Source organism: Bos indicus x Bos taurus, chromosome 18 (assembly GCF_003369695.1).
Source record: "Bos indicus x Bos taurus breed Angus x Brahman F1 hybrid chromosome 18, Bos_hybrid_MaternalHap_v2.0, whole genome shotgun sequence".
NCBI lineage: Eukaryota > Metazoa > Chordata > Mammalia > Artiodactyla > Bovidae > Bos > Bos indicus x Bos taurus.
Window position 1 is genome coordinate 18,230,205 of NC_040093.1, and position 15,270 is coordinate 18,245,474.

Consider the following 15,270-nt stretch of genomic DNA (forward strand, 5'->3'; position numbering starts at 1 on the left):
GACCGCCGGACTGCGCCTGCGCAGCGCATACTTGACGGAAGGCGGGACGTGAGGCAGGGGGCGTGTCCAACGGGTCCCTGGGCCAGGAGGAGGCGTATCCGAATGGGACCTGATCAGAGAACTGGGAGGAGTGGAGTTAGGGGCTCTTCTTTTCCCAGGCTTTCAAGCCTGCTTGTGAGAGATCTGCACAATTAAATCAGTAATATGACCCTGAGGGCCATGAGTGGAAGATCTGGAAGGTGGGTTCATAATCCAAACTCTCCCTTCCCTACAAGGCTCATTCCACTCAAAATGCCACAGATTCCTGTGGTTTTTACAGCTGAAGCCTCTGAGGTGACAAAAGGTGTATAACATTATATTGCTGATTAGCAAAGCCGTGTTTCCAGGTGAGAAAAGCTGGATAAAGTGCGTGTGTGTGTGTTTGCTCAGTTGACTGACTCTTTGCGACTCCATGGACTTGTAGCCTGCCAGGCTTCTCTGTCCGTGGAATTCTCCAGGAAAGAATGATGGAGTGGGTTGCCATTTCCACCTCCAGGGAATCTTCCTGACCCAGGGATAGAACTCTTGAATCTACTGCATTGGCAAGCAGATTCTTTACCACTGAGTCACCTGGGAAGCCCGGATAAAGTGAGACTTTGCTTTTAATATACAACATTTTCCCACTGTAGAAAAAGGCAGAATGAATGTTGGTCCCTTTTTCTAGACTACTTATTGCAGGAGTTCTCTGAAAACTAGAACAAAAAGAAAAGCAATATCTTATTTACATTTTACAATACTATGTCCACCTGAAATTGTTGTTAAGGGGTTCTTTTCATCCCTCTCTACTCTATTATGAACTGATGGGCTTGACTGCATTTTAAAAGCCCACTAGTTGAGAAACATCTTTTAATTCCTAACGCCTGGTTATGACATCTCATTGAAAAATATTTTGCTTCTCTGTTGTTTGGACAGTGAAGATAAATCAGGTTCAGAATCTAAGAGGGAAATTCTTCTGGGCTATCAGAAGAATCAAAGTTGCATTCATATAAATTTAGATTAATGAGTAAGACTGGCAAGTGGGAAATGTAAAGTTCTCATCAAAGGATACCTATATGTCAGTTATCATCATTACAACATATTTTAAATATGCAAACCATGAATAGATAACATTTAAATGATATAAAGTATCCTTTTGTATATAAAAGGATATAATTAAAATGTGATCAATCTCTTTTGCCATATATTTCAGACATACAGTGGCTAATATTAGCATGCACACCATTTTTAATGTTTAACCTTACAGATTTTTTTCTCTTCTCATAAAAATAATTTATCTTGACATCTTTTAAAATTTTATTGAATTGTAGTTCATTTATAATATTAATTTCTGCTGTACAGCAAAGTGATTCAGTTATACATAGATATAATTTTTCATATTCTTTTCCATTGTGGTTTATCACAGGATATTGAATATAGTTCCCTGTGATATACAATAGGACCTTGTTGTTTCAGATGTTATTTTAAAATAAAATATACAGATATTTACACATACACACATGAATACAAAATGTATATGTAATTTCAAATACTATGTGTGTTATATGCATATGAAAGTATATATTTTTCTTCACACAAATGTGTTTCCATATCAGTACACAGACATGTTATCATTTTTAACAACTGCAAAGTAGGCCACAGTATGTGTAGCTGAACCCTTTTCTAAGAAATGAAACTCTACAAATAAATATTATAAATTTTCCTACTTTTTGTATCAGTTCAGTTCAGTTCAGTCACATCTGACTCTTTGCGACCCCATGAATCACAGCAAGCCAGGCCTCCCTGTCCATCACCAACTCCCGGAGTTCACTCAAACTCACGTCCATGGAGTCGGTGAAGCCATCCAGCCATCTCATCCTCTGTCATCTCATTCTCCTCCTGCCCCCAATCCCTCCCAGCATCAGAGTCTTTTCCAATGAGTCAACTCTTTGCATGAGGTGGCCAAAGTATTGGAGTTTCAGCTTCAGCATCAGTCCTTCCAATGAACACCCAGGACTGATCTCCTTCAGAGTGGACTGGTTGGATCTCCTTGCAGCCAAGGGACTCTCAAGAGTCTTCTCCAACACCACAGTTCAAAAGCATCAATTCTTCGGCGCTCAGCTTTCTTCACAGTCCAACTCTCACATTCATACATGACCAATGGAAAAACCATAGCCTTGACTAGATGAACATTTGTTGGCAAAGTGATATCTTTGCTTTTGAATATGCTATCTAGGTTGGTCATAACTTTCCTTTCAAGGAGTAAGCGTCTTTTAATTTCATGACTGCAATCACCATCTGCAGTGATTTTGGAGCCCCCAAAATAAAGTCTGCCACTGTTTCCACTGTTTCCCCATCTATTTGCCATGAAGTGATGGGACCAGATGCCATGATCTTAGTTTTCTGAATGTTGAGCTTTAAGCCAACTTTTTCACTCTCCTCTTTCACTTTCATCAAGAGGCTTTTTAGTTCTTCTTCACTTTCTGCCATAAGCGTGGCGCCATCTGCATATCTGAGGTTATTGATATTTCTCCCAGCAATCTTGATTCCAGATTGTGCTTCTTCCAGCCCAGCGTTTCTCATGATGTACTCTGCATATAAGTTAAATAAGCAGGGTGACAATATACAGGCTTGATGCATACTCCTTTTCCTATTTGGAACCAGTCTGTTGCTCCATGTCCAGTTCTAACTGTTGCTTCCTGACCTGCATATAGGTTTCTCAAGAGGCAGATCAGGTGGTCTGGTATTCCCATCTCTTTCAGAATTTTCCACAGTTTATTGTGATCCACACAGTCAAAGGCTTTGACATAGTCAATAAAGCAGAAATAGAAGTTTTTCTGGAACTCTCTTCCTTTGTCAATGATCCAACGGATGTTGGCAATTTGATCTCTGGTTCCTCTGCCTTTTCTAAAACCAGCTTGAACATCTGGAAGTTCACAGTTCACGTATTGTTGAAGCCTGGCTTGGAGAATTTTGAGCATTACTTTACTAGCATGTGAGATGAATGCAATTGTGCGGTAGTTTGAGCATTCTTTGGCATTTTCTTTCTTTGGGATTGGAATGAAAACTGACCTTTTCCAGTCCTGTGGCCACTGCACAGTTTTCCAAATTTGCTGACATATAGAGTGCAGCACTTTCACAGCATCATCTTTTAGGACTTGAAATAGCTCAACTGGAATTCCATCACCTCCACTAGCTTTGTTTGTAGTGATGCTTCCTAAGCCCCACTTGACTTCACATTCCAGGATGTCTGGCTCTAGGTGAGTGTGAGTGATCACACCATCGTGATTACACCCAGATAATCAGGTATAATACATACATACATACATACATAATCAGGTATGTAGTTCATACCTGAATGGTCTAGTGGTTTTCCCTACCTTCTTCAATTTAAGTCTGAATTTGGCAATAAGAAGTTCATGATCTGAGCCACAAAGAGCTCCCAGTCTTGTTTTTGCTGACTGTATACAGCTTCTCCATTTTTGACTGCAAAGAATATAATCAATCTGATTTTGGTGTTGACCATCTGGTGATGTCCATGTGTAGAGTCTTCTCTTGTGTTGTTGGAAGAGGTTGTTTGCTATGACCAGTGCGTTCTCATCGCAAAACTGTATTAGCCTTTGCCCTGCTTCATTCTGTACTCCAAGGCCAAATTTGCCTGTTACTCCAGGTGTTTCTTTACTTCCTACTTTTGCATGCCAGTCCCCTATAATGAAAAGGACATCTTTTTTTGGGTGTTAGTTCTAGAAGGTCTTGTAGGTCTTTATAGAACTGTTCAACTTCTCTTCTTCAGCATTATTGGTCAGGGCATAGACTTGGATTACAGTGATATTGAATGGTTTGCCTTAGAAATGAACAGAGATCATTCTGTTGTTTTTGAGATTGCATCCAAGTACTGCATGTCAGACTCTTTTGTTGACTATTATGGCTACTCCATTTCTTCTAAGGGATTCTTGCTCACAGTAGTAGATATAATGGTCATCTGAGTTAAATTCACCCATTTCAGTCCATTTTAGTTTGCTGATTCCTAAAATGTCTACCTTCACTCTTGCCATCTCCTGTTTGACCACTTCCAATTTGCCTTGATTCATGGACCTGACATTGCAGGTTCCTATGCAATATTGCTCTTTACAGCATCAGACCTTGCTTCCATCACCAGTCACGTCCACAACTGGGTGTTGTTTTTGCTTTGGCTCCGTCTCTTCATTCGTTGTGGAGTTATTGCTCCACTGATCTCTAGTAACATATTGGGCACCTACCAACCTGGGGAGTTCATCTTTCAGTGTCCTATCTTTTAGCCTTTTCATAATGTTCATGGGGTTCTCAAGGCAAGAATATTGAAGTGGTTTGCCATGTGGCTCAGATCATGAACTCCTTATGCCAAATTCAGACTTAAATTGAAGAAAGTGGGGGAAACCACTAGACCATTCAGGTATGACCTAAATCAAATCCCTTATGACTATACAGTGGAAGTGAGAAATAGATTTAAGGGACTAGATCTGATAGACAGAGTGCCTGATGAACTATGAACTATGAACTATGGACCATCCCCAAGAAAAAGAAATGCAAAAAAGCAAAATGGCTGCCTGAGGAGACCTTACAAATAGCTGTGAAAAGAAGAGAAGCAAAAAGCAAAGGAGAAAAGGAAGGATATTCCCATTTGAATGCAGAGTTCCAAAGAATAGCAAGGAGAGATAAGAAAGCCTTCCTCAGTGATCAGTGCAAAGAAATAGAGGAAAACAATAGAATGGGAAAGACTAGAGATCTCTTTGAGAATATTAGAGATATCAAGGGACCATTTCATATAAAGATGGGCTCAGTAAAGGACAGAAAGGTCCATACATGGACCTAACAGAAGCAGAAGATGTTAAGAAGAGATGGCAAGAATACAAAGAAGAACTGTAGAAAAAAGATTTTCACGATCCAGATAATCACGATGGTGTGATCACTCACACTCACCTAGAGCCAGACATCCTGGAATGTGAAGTCAAGTGGGGCTTAGGAAGCATCACTACAAACAAAGCTAGTGGAGGTGATGGAATTCCAGTTGAGCTATTTCAAGTCCTAAAAGATGATGCTGTGAAAGTGCTGCACTCTATATGTCAGCAAATTTGGAAAACTGTGCAGTGGCCACAGGACTGGAAAAGGTCAGTTTTCATTCCAATCCCAAAGAAAGAAAATGCCAAAGAATGCTCAAACTACCGCACAATTGCATTCATCTCACATGCTAGTAAAGTAATGCTCAAAATTCTCCAAGCCTGGCTTCAGCAGTTCACGAACCGTGAACTTCCAGATGTTCAAGCTGGTTTTAGAAAAGGCAGAGGAACCAGAGATCAAATTGCCAACATCCGTTGGATCATTGACAAAGGAAGAGAGTTCCAGAAAAACTTCTATTTCTGCTTTATTGACTATGTCAAAGCCTTTGACTGTGTGGATCACAATAAACTGTGGAAAATTCTGAAAGAGATGGGAATACCAGACCACCTGATCTGCTTCATAAGAAACCTATATGCAGGTCAGGAAGCAACAGTTAGAACTGGACATGGAACAACAGACTGGTTCCAAATAGGAAAAGGAGTATGCATCAAGCCTGTATATTGTCACCCTGCTTATTTAACTTATATGCAGAGTACACCATGAGAAACGCTGGGCTGGATGAAGCACAGGCTGGAATCGAGATTGCCAGGAGAAATCTTGATTTCTCGAATCAATAACCTCAGATATGCAGATGGCACCACACTTATGGCAGAAAGTGAAGAAGAACTAAAAAGCCTCTTGATGAAAGTGAAAGAGGAGAGTGAAAAAGTTGGCTTAAAGCTCAACATTCAGAAAACTAAGATCATGGCATCTGGTCCCATCACTTCATGGCAAATAGATGGGGAAACATTGGAAACAGTGGCCGAATTTATTTTTCTAGGCTCTAAAATCACTGCAGATGGTGATTGCAGCCATGAAATTAAAAGATGCTTGCTCCTTTGAAGGAAAGTTACGATCAACCTAGACAGCATATTCAAAAGCAGAGACTTTGCCAACAAAGGTCCATCTAGTCAAGGCTATGGTTTTTCCATTGGTCATGTATGGATGTGAGAGCTGGATTATGAAGAAAGTTGAGCGTGGAAGAATTGATGCTTTTGAACTGTGGTGTTGGAGAAGACTCTTGAGAGTCCCTTGGACTGCAAGAAGATCCAACCAGTCCATCCTAAAGGAGATCAGTCCTGGGTGTTCATTGGTAGGACTGATTTTGAAGCTACAGCTCCAATACTTTGGCCACCTGATACGAAGAGCTGACTCATTGGAAAAGACCCTGATGCTGGGAAAGATTGAGAGCAGGAGGAGAAGGGGATGACAGAGGATCAGATGGTTGGATGGCATCACCGACTCAATGGACATGGGTTTGGGTGGACTCTGGGAATTGGTGATGGACAGGGAGGCCTGGTGTGCTGCGGTTCATGGGGTTGCAAAGAGTCGGACACGACTGAGAGACTGAACTGAACTGAACTGAGACAAGAAGAAATCCATCTGGTAAACAAACTGAAGTTATTGAAGAAAGAAGAGAGATTTTATTACTTCATAACTTTGAACAACCTCTTGATAGCACTTACAGCTCTGACAGATCCCCAAAGGTATCCATTTTTTTCCTTCCAGTGCCAGAAGTGGGAAGGAAAGCACTTGTAGATACTCTAATGTATATTAGTATAATTCATTGAATAAACTTCAGTTTTTAAAAAATTTATTACAGTATAACTGATGTAAAATATTATATGTTGCTGCTGCTGCTGCTAAGTCGCTTCAGTCGTGTCTGATTCTGTGTGACCCCATGGACTGCAGCCTACCAAGCTTCTCAGTCCTTGGGATTCTCCAGACAAGAGCACTGGAGTGGGTTGCCATTTCCTTGTCTAATGCATGAAAGTGGAAAGTGAAAGTGAAGTTGTTCAGTCGTGTCCGACTCTTAGGGACCCCGTGGAGTGCAGCCTACCATGCTCCTCCATCCATGGGATTTTCAAGTGTACAATACAGTGATTCATGAATTTTTAAGGTTATAATCCACTTATAAAATATTGGCTATATTCCCTATGTTGTATTAATACAATGTATCCTTGTAGCTTGTTTATTCTTTTAAGATTTTTTTTTTAAGTTGACTGTGTTGGGTCTTAGTTTCCACGTTGAGGCTCAGTAGTTGCAGCACACAGGCTTCTCCTCTAGTGGCTCACAAGGCAGAACTTTAAAAAGTAGGGATCATGAGGGGAGAAAGAGGTTTGTATTTTCTTGGAAAAAGCAGGGTTCTTCCTGGAACTGTGGTCCCATCTTGTTTTTTTGTTTTTTTGTTTTTTTTAAATTCCTTCCATATGGTCAGGTGTTTCCCGTTAGGCAAATGGAGTCCAATGAGCATATAATGAGGCTCAGGTTCACTAGAGGCCAAGAGGATGATTTAAACCATTCCACTCTGATATTCATTTTTTGTCTGGTTCTCTCCTTTTGAGGTTTGGTTCTGCCACTGAAGCCTGCACACTTGGCTTCCACTGGGGAAGGGCAGGGGTATGGTTCTGGGGCAACCACCTGGGGAACAGCAGGGAGGGTGAACCAGCCTTTCTTTCCTTTGGTTTCTGACAGCCCGGATATCTAGATATCTGCTTGTTTGCAGTGGGATGGGCCCTGGTGGCATCATGCAGATAGATGCTCTTCCTCCCCTCATGATTCCTGCCTTTAAAGTTCCTGCCTTGTGAACCCCTAGAGAAGAAGCCTGCTGCTGCAGCTGTTGAGCCTGCACACCACAACTAGCGATCCTGCAAGCGGAAACTAAGACCCAACACAGTCAACTTAAAAGAAAAAGTCCACATTAAAAAAAAAATCTTAAAACAAGCTGCAACTCTATATTGTATTAATACAGCACAGGGAATATAGCCAATATTTTATAATAAGTGAATTATAATCTTAAAAATTCATGAATCACTGTATTGTACACCTGTAATATATAACATTTTACATCAATTATACTGTATCTGTGCCACCAAACCTGGTTCCTGGTTCGGGTTATGTGGAAATTACATCTAATGGGAGAGAGGGACAGAGTGGAAATGTGGTAAGGCAGGTCATGATGAAAGATCCCTGAGTCCCAGCTCCATGCAATGATCCTGTTAATCCTTTGCATTGAAAACATATATAAATCTGCTTTAGTCTCTAACAGGGAAAATGGTCCTCAGAGTTTTCTGAAAGATTGTCTCTTGGGTTATAATATTTAGGTTGGCTCAAGTACAATTCTCTATTTGTTTCTTAGACTTTTAATTAAGTTTTCATTGACAAAATATACTGAAAGCGGTCAGAAGAAATCAATAGAGAAAAAAGTGGAAATTAATGAAATAAGAAAATCAGTAGCGAAAAGAAAAAAATTGACATAAGAGAAAAACTTCCAGTACGAAAGCAAAATCTTAAGATTTAGAAAGAGTAAGAGAGGTTTTCCGATAAACAGAGCCAGTGCATCTATTTTCCATTTTTCCTCTACAAAAAAAAAAAAAAAAGAGAGAGAATAAAGTGAGTATATTTAGTTGAGAAAGACAAAAAGTATTAACATGTAAGAATGAAAGAAAATGAAAATGACAACAAATTAGAACTGTTGGAGAACTCTGGTTTCCAAGGGCCTACAGAGTGAGACGTCTATTTGCATAAGACCTCCAGACACTCAGGTATGAAATTTGATGACCCTGGTGAGATACAGAACTGGAAACAGGAGACTGGTTGAAAATTCGTGCACAATTAATTGCTCTCTCCTTTTACTTTTTTCTCTAACCAAATATAATACACTAGTGGGAGGTTTGATCTCTGGATAAATTGACCTGGAGAGGATGTATACCTGCACAGAGAAAGATAAGACTGAGGCACAGACAGATGGAGTGAAAAACCATTCCCAGGACTTTGGGCCTCTCAGGATCTTCCCCATCCTGGCCCCAGACACCAGTAATGCAGGAGACTGGAGCTGTCCTCTGCTCTAAACTAAAAAGCAGAGAACAGAGCTCTGGCAGTCTCCTGGTGAAAAGGTTGGCTCTAAAGTCTACCAGTTGAGAAGTTTTACCTCACAACTGGAGGCCAGAATCGCTACACATTTCAGGAAAGTATTCAACGCAAAAGGGAGAGAACAATTCAAAAAATTTTTTTTAAAGTTTGATTTGGACATAGACAAAAATGGACAAGAAAACTTCAAACAAATCTGCTTTCTGAGAGATCAGAGATTATGTTGTATCTATAAGTAGGAATAGAAAGCAGTGAAGACAAGAAGTTAGACACAACTTATGAAAAAGATTTCTATCAAATACAAATTCCAGGAAGAGAACAAAAAAATCTAGAGAAGACTATCAAATAACAAACATATAAGAGACATCTGCAGAACTAGATCCTACAAACTGAAAGTGCTCACCTCTACTTAGCATAAAAGTGTTTAAAAAATCCACAACATAAATCATGAAAATTTAATACATCGGAAATATAAAAAGCAGTAAGTATTAGGAGATGAGCAGGAAGGAGGCATAAGATAATATACAAAGGAACAGAAAATAATTGGCATTAGACTTGACAACAGGAGTGACCAGGAAACTTTGAAGTGATGTTTCCAAATTCTGAATAATTGGCAAAGTGTGTAGAATAAAGCCATTTCAAACATGAAAGACTCAAATATTCATCTCTAAAACATGCATATTTTTTCTTTTTTCTCCTTTTGGCTGCATGGCAACCAGGGGTTGAAACCTGAATCCTCAGAAGCACAGTCTTAACCAGTGCAGCATTAGGGAATTCCTTCTAACACATGTACCTTAAGGAAGCTGTTGGAAAAGGAACTTGAGCAAAAATGAAAAGTTAGCAAAAATTAACTTAATTCTAGGAAATAGGAATCCAAATCAGGAAGACAATGACAGTAAGTTTCACAGTAAGTGTACAGTCTAGTTAGAGCCACAGAATGGAAACCTGAGAGATACCAACTGGATATTTGAACAACTTAAAAAAAGAAACCAATGGACACTTAACACATGCATTGGAACATCTCTAAAAACTAGCAACAGATACATAAAAAGCTAATTAAGTCCTTAAAAAAAAAAAATTATTTGGCCACACCGGGTCTTAGTTTAAACATGTGGGATGTAGTTCTTTGAGCAGGGATCAAACGCAGGACCCCTGCATTAAGAGCATGGAGTCTTTAGCCATGGGCCAGCAGGGAAGTCCCTAATTAAGTCCTTAATAGACAAAAATGTATCTAAAACTACACTGGTTTTGAATTTTTAAAAATTTACATAATTATATTGACATAACCAATAACTGAGATTTAACCATATTTGAAGATGGTCAAAAAGAAACAAGAAGTTTTTTCTCTTTAAATGAAGTATTCTTACATTGCACATTTTTATTGCTAATGTGAACAGGAAATATTGCTTGCCATTTCAGTAAATAACAAATACTGCCCATCATCAAACCATCTGCCATTGCAGTCATCCCTGACAGTGAGCCCTTAGGAGAATTCAGGATGGAGAAAAATAGAATACTGGCCCTAGCAGTTAAAATGCATATCAAGGGAATAATTTCAATGCACCCAGACTCTTGCATCTTTCTATACATAGAAAAGCGCTAAAATCAATAACTTGAGAAGTCTGGTTTTTGTGATTTGCAGAAATATTTTGATGTTTGACTATAGGGTTTTTTGGTTTTTTTTTTTTTTTTTCCCAGCAAAAACTCTTATACATCCTGGCTCCTCCCTTACCTCTTTGGGACAATTCCTCAGAGCTCTCTGAGAGGCAGTATCCTAGGCTATCAGTGTTATTTAATCGCTCAGTCATGTCTGACTCTTTGTGACCCCATGGACTATAGCCCGCTAGGCTCCTCTTTCCATGGGATTGCCCAGATAAGAATACTGGAGTGGGTTGCCATTTCCTTCTCTAGGGGATCTTCCTGACCCAGGGATTGAACCCAGGTCTCTAGTGTCTCCTGTATTGACAGGTGGATTCTTTACCACTGAGCCATCAGAGAATTCCCATTCTAGGCTATATTCCTCAATAATAAAATTCTCAACATTTTGGTTGTACATTTTTTTGGGGGGAGGGGCTTCCCTGATAGTTCTGTTGGTAAAGAATATGCCTGCAATGCAGGAGACCCTGGTTCAATTCCTGGGTCAGGAAGATCCACTGGAGAAGGGATAGGCTACCCACTCCAGTATTCTTGGGCTTCCCTTGTGGCTCAGCTGGTAAAGAATCTGCCTGCAATGCAGGAGACCTGGGTTCAATACTTGGGTTAGGAAGATCCCCAGGAGAAGGGAAAGACTACCCACTCCAGTATTCTGGCCTGGAGAATTCCATGGACTGTATCGTCCATGGAGTCGCAAAGAGGCGCACACGACTGAGCAACTTTCACTTCACTTCATTTTTTTTAGTTGAAACTAAAAGATATTTTTAACTACTAAAATGAGACTGATCTTTCTGAAATATTCAAAGAAATGTTTATTATCCAATGAAGACATTGAGTTTATCCAAGATTTCATCTAGGAGCAGGGGAAAAGACCCTCATCCATAGAGGAATACTATAAGTGCAATTATGGGAGAAAATAAAGTTCCTCTCTCTTTTGTTTTACAAAGTCCTATTAATTTCAACTTTCTGATTACACTGCCCACAAAAATAATGAATAAACAATCTATAATAGAAATTGAAAAGAATTTTGTTTGAGCCACACTGAAAACAATATCTTGGAAGACAGCTTCACAGATACCTTGGAGGAACTGCTCTAGAGAAGCATGGTTTTCAGCACAGTCTTGTATCTTGTCAACACAAAGAATACCAAACAAGTCAGGGATACATTCCTTCAAGGTTCAACAAAACAAAACAGATGAGCATGTTCACAGCGAGTGAGTAAGGCCTTGGCACCAAGGAAGGGAGTCTTATCGAAGGAGCTGATACATTGGCATCTCAAGAAGAGAGGCATTTAATCTTTATCTTTAAAATGGACATTCTTTACTTCTGGTCTTTGAACCTTTTCCCTTAATAACTGAAGCAGATGTGCAGTGTACATTTGATAGGCCACAGACAGCCTGTTTTAGTTAGCATAGAATTTGAGTTAAATCATGTACAAGCCAGAATGACTTCCCCATACCTCAATATGTGAAAATTTCTTTCAATATACTCCTACAATTCTGTCTCAGAAATAACGATAACCTTGCCTCTCCCTTTCCCGTGTTGCTTGTGCCTGTAATTATTCATCCAACTAGCATAGCTCCACATTCCTGAAGGCACACACTTTAGACACTGATCATCAAAAACTTAACATCTAGTAACACAAAGACCCACAACACACTGCTCCTAGAAAGCAAGAGCCAGAAGTATGGGCTTATCGAAACCATCCCCCAAATATAATAGGGCTACAAGAGGAGAAAAATCTTACCTCTAGCCATCTTAGGTTTGCACACAGGTCTCTTTCACAAAAAAGACTAACAGGACAAAAACAGTTTATTAACTTGTGTGTACCTGTCATATGGGAAAACCTTAACAAAAGCAATTCAAAGTGTGGCTTAAAACTCCATATTATGTGGTATCTTCAACAAAGAACATAAATTTATTGAGAAATGACAGGATAAAGAAAAGCAGTCTTGAGCTTCCAAGGGTGGCAAACTGTGGGAGGAAACTAATGGAGTAAAATTTATTTGCACATCCCTCTGGTGCTGTCTATGGGCTAAGAGTCTAGAGTTGTCTCCTGTAAAGGAGAATTTATATCCTGCCTTTAGGCAGAAATGGGTGAGGGTGGAGAGAGTTTTTCCTGCATTTGATGGTTCTAAATTGCCCTCAACTCAAAACTGTTTTTATGTCAAAAAGGCATACGTTGGAGTGACATACTATGGTTTACCTTCAAGGCACAGTCTTCACAGATACACACAGTCTCGGGCACTTCACAAGGAAGTAGCTGTATGGGAGCAAATTTTGCCACCCAAAAGATGTCTCTTTGGCATGAGGGTTAATTTAGATTGATTATATTTAAGAAAAAGAAGACTCAGGAAGTTTTTCTTTTTACATCTCCCTGCAGGAGGTGCAGAAGATGCCGGTTTGATTCCTGGGTCAGGAACATGCCCTGGAGTAGGAAATGGCAACCCACTCCAGTATTCTTGCCTGAAAAATTCCATGAACAGAGGAGCCTGGCAGGCTACAGTTTATGGAGTCTCAAAGAGTCGGATGCCACTGAGTATGCACACACGAGTTTAGATAAAGGGCTGTTTTCAGAATAGAGCAATCCAGAGATCTGCAAAGAACATGAGTTAAGTGAGGTGGGAAAACTCTTGGCAGGGCCTGGAGATGAGTCCACTACCTGTTCCATTGTCTCTGAGTAGCTCAGCAAACATTTGCTTACCAAACGTTTGCTTTTCCATCTCTGGCTGAATTGCCTTCCTCCTCTTTGAATTCCCAAACCACAACTACCAACATTCTCTTTTGTCTTTAGCTATTTTGGCAAGTAACTCAGTTTTCCTGGATCTCTCCCAAGTATACACGTTATTAAAGTTTTGTCTGATTTTATTCTGCTAACCTGTCTCATGTCAACTTAATTCTTAGATTGTAAGCAGATAGGGTAGTGGGTCACTGGGGAAAGAGAACCAGGAATGCTTTTCCTGACATATATGCGTATTTGTACTAAATTGCTTCAGTTGTGTCCAACTCTTTTTGACCCTATATAGACTGTAGCCCACCAGCCCCCTCTGTCCTTGGGATTCTCCAGGAAAGAATTCAGAGGAGCCATTTTGGCCCAGCCTTTTTTTTTTACTGTGTCGGGGCTTAGTCGTGACACATGGAGTTTTTGTTGGGGCATGCTTCTCTCTAGTTGTGGTATGGGGGCTCCAGAGTGTGCGGGCTCAGTAGTTGCTGCACATGGGTTTAGATGTTCTGTGGCATATGGGACATAAGTTCCCTGACCAGGGATGGAATTTATGTCCCCTGCTTTGGAAGGTGGATTCTCAACCACTGGACCACCAGGAAAGTCCCGGCCTAAGCCATTTTGTGATCTCCTTGCCGTTAAACAGACTCAGTAACAAATGATCTTAAGGGAACAAAGGAACGTAGGACCAGAGAAAAGGCAGGCAAACAATAGTGCAGTTGATAAAACAAAGCCCTATTTCCTCTTCAAGGGATATACAGAGTAACGTATCTCTGAGTTCTACAGAAACTAAGGCCCCACCACCTGAGGTGGAGGACAGAAAGATGATGTTGACTTTTTCAGACTTTAGTCAACTAAAGCTAGGATTCTAGAATTATCCCAGTTCAATGTTGAATTTTTCTCTGCTCAAGCCCCTTCATGAATATGCATGTACCCTTAACTTAAAACTTCCCCAATTTCTCTATTTGGGGAGACACCGCTTTGGGAAAGATCCCAGTGTTCTCCTTAAATGCTCCTTCTCCCAATCTTTGGCCTAGTTGTGTCTTTTGGTTCAACACCAAAAGAAGCAAACCCAGTTTTCAAGTAACAAGACCAGACAGAAGAACTTGGAAGCTTAAGAGGAAAATTCCCTCCTCTTCAACACTACCAGACACTCCTAAACCTGGTTTCACAGTGCAGCATAATAGCATGCGACCTGTTGTCAAATGCAAGTTCGTGCCCAACCCATAGTGAAGCCAAACAAATCAAGAGATTGGAACAGAGAATGGCTTACTGCAGGGTCAAGCAAGTAGCGGTCTCCCTGGTAGCTCAGCTGGTAAAGAATCTGCCTGCAATGCAGGAGACTCTGGTTCAATCCCTGGGTCAGGAAGATCCCTTGGAGAAGGGAAAGACTACCCACTCCAGTATTCTGGCCTAGAGAATTCCATAGTCTGTATAGTCTCCATGGGGTTGCAGAGTTGGATATGACTGAGTGACTTTCACTTTTCAAGCAAGTAGAACAGGCCGCTCGTCCTCCAAAGCCCCAAACTCCCTAATGGTTTTCCAGAAGTTTTTAAAGGCAAAATTTGAGGTGAAGGCTGTGGACTGTGTGACCTTCTTCTGATTGGTTAGTGGTGAGATTACAGGGTAGGGCTCCCGGACTTTTGTGCTCAGCCTCAAGTTGCCATCCTCCACCGGGTTGTGGGCCTTAGTTCCAGCAGAACTCAGATATATTGCTATGTATATTCCTCGAGGAAAAACTTTCACTGCTGCTCTGTTTGTACTGATCACTGTTGCTTGATCCCTTCTCTTCTGTTTCTACATTTCCCCACTTTTTTGATTAGCACCTGTTTGAATCTGCCCTTTGGAACTCTGAGAAGATGCTGGAGGCTAAA